Below are 2271 nucleotides of genomic sequence, written 5' to 3' on the forward strand. Positions count from 1 at the left end.
CGCACTTGTGCCCCTGCCTTATGCCTAGCCCGCACTTGTGCCCCTGCCTTATGCCTAGCCCGCACTTGTGCCCCTGCCTTATGCCTAGCCCGCACTTGTGCCCCTGCCATATGCCTAGCCCGCAGTTGTGCCCCTGCCTTATGCCTAGCCCGCAGTTGTGCCCCTGCCTTATGCCTAGCCCGCAGTTGTGCCCCTGCCTTATGCCTAGCCCGCACTTGTGCCCCTGCCTTATGCCTAGCCCGCACTTGTGCCCCTGCCTTATGCCTAGCCCGCACTTGTGCCCCTGCCTTATGCCTAGCCCGCACTTGTGCCCCTGCCTTATGCCTAGCCAGCACTTGTGCCCCTGCCTTATGCCTAGCCCGCACGTGTGCCCCTGCCTTATGCCTAGCCAGCACGTGTGCCCCTGCCTTATGCCTAGCCAGCACGTGTGCCCCTGCCTTATGCCTAGCCAGCACGTGTGCCCCTGCCTTATGCCTAGCCAGCACGTGTGGCCCTGCCTTATGCCTAGCCAGCACGTGTGCCCCTGCCTTATGCCTAGCCAGCACGTGTGCCCCTGCCTTATGCCTAGCCAGCACGTGTGCCCCTGCCTTATGCCTAGCCAGCACGTGTGCCCCTGCCTTATGCCTAGCCAGCACGTGTGCCCCTGCCTTATGCCTAGCCAGCACGTGTGCCCCTGCCTTATGCCTAGCCAGCACGTGTGCCCCTGCCTTATGCCTAGCCAGCACGTGTGCCCCTGCCTTATGCCTAGCCAGCACGTGTGCCCCTGCCTTATGCCTAGCCAGCACGTGTGCCCCTGCCTTATGCCTAGCCAGCACGTGTGCCCCTGCCTTATGCCTAGCCAGCACGTGTGCCCCTGCCTTATGCCTAGCCAGCACGTGTGCCCCTGCCTTATGCCTAGCCAGCACGTGTGCCCCTGCCTTATGCCTAGCCAGCACGTGTGCCCCTGCCTTATGCCTAGCCCGCACGTGTGCCCCTGCCTTATGCCTAGCCCGCACGTGTGCCCCTGCCTTATGCCTAGCCCGCACGTGTGCCCCTGCCTTATGCCTAGCCCGCACGTGTGCCCCTGCCTTATGCCTAGCCCGCACGTGTGCCCCTGCCTTATGCCTAGCCCGCACGTGTGCCCCTGCCTTATGCCTAGCCCGCACTTGTGCCCCTGCCTTATGCCTAGCCCGCACTTGTGCCCCTGCCTTATGCCTAGCCCGCACTTGTGCCCCTGCCTTATGCCTAGCCCGCACTTGTGCCCCTGCCTTATGCCTAGCCCGCACTTGTGCCCCTGCCTTATGCCTAGCCCGCACTTGTGCCCCTGCCTTATGCCTAGCCCGCACTTGTGCCCCTGCCTTATGCCTAGCCCGCACTTGTGCCCCTGCCTTATGCCTAGCCCGCACTTGTGCCCCTGCCTTATGCCTAGCCCGCACTTGTGCCCCTGCCTTATGCCTAGCCCGCACTTGTGCCCCTGCCTTATGCCTAGCCCGCACTTGTGCCCCTGCCTTATGCCTAGCCCGCACGTGTGCCCCTGCCTTATGCCTAGCCCGCACGTGTGCCCCTGCCTTATGCCTAGCCCGCACGTGTGCCCCTGCCTTATGCCTAGCCCGAACGTGTGCCCCTGCCTTATGCCTAGCCAGCACGTGTGCCCCTGCCTTATGCCTAGCCCGCACTTGTGCCCCTGCCTTATGCCTAGCCCGCACGTGTGCCCCTGCCTTATGCCTAGCCCGCACGTGTGCCCCTGCCTTATGCCTAGCTGGCACGTGTGCCCCTGCCTTATGCCTAGCCGCACTTGTGCCCCTGCCTTATGCTTAGCCTGCACTTGTGCCCCTGCCTTATGCCTAGCCCGCACTTGTGCCCCTGCCTTATGCCTAGCCCGCACTTGTGCCCCTGCCTTATGCCTAGCCCGCACTTGTGCCCCTGCCTTATGCCTAGCCCGCACTTGTGCCCCTGCCTTATGCCTAGCCCGCACTTGTGCCCCTGCCTTATTCCTAGCCCGCACTTGTGCCCCTGCCTTATGCCTAGCCCGCACTTGTGCCCCTGCCTTATGCCTAGCCAGCACGTGTGCCCCTGCCTTATGCCTAGCCAGCACGTGTGCCCCTGCCTTATGCCTAGCCAGCACGTGTGCCCCTGCCTTATGCCTAGCCAGCACGTGTGCCCCTGCCTTATGCCTAGCCAGCACGTGTGCCCCTGCCTTATGCCTAGCCAGCACGTGTGCCCCTGCCTTATGCCTAGCCTGCACTTGTGCCCCTGCCTTATGCCTAGCCTGCACTTGTGCCCCTGCCTTAT

Source organism: Ranitomeya imitator, chromosome 4 (assembly GCF_032444005.1).
Source record: "Ranitomeya imitator isolate aRanImi1 chromosome 4, aRanImi1.pri, whole genome shotgun sequence".
In the NCBI taxonomy this organism is placed as follows: Eukaryota; Metazoa; Chordata; class Amphibia; order Anura; family Dendrobatidae; genus Ranitomeya; species Ranitomeya imitator.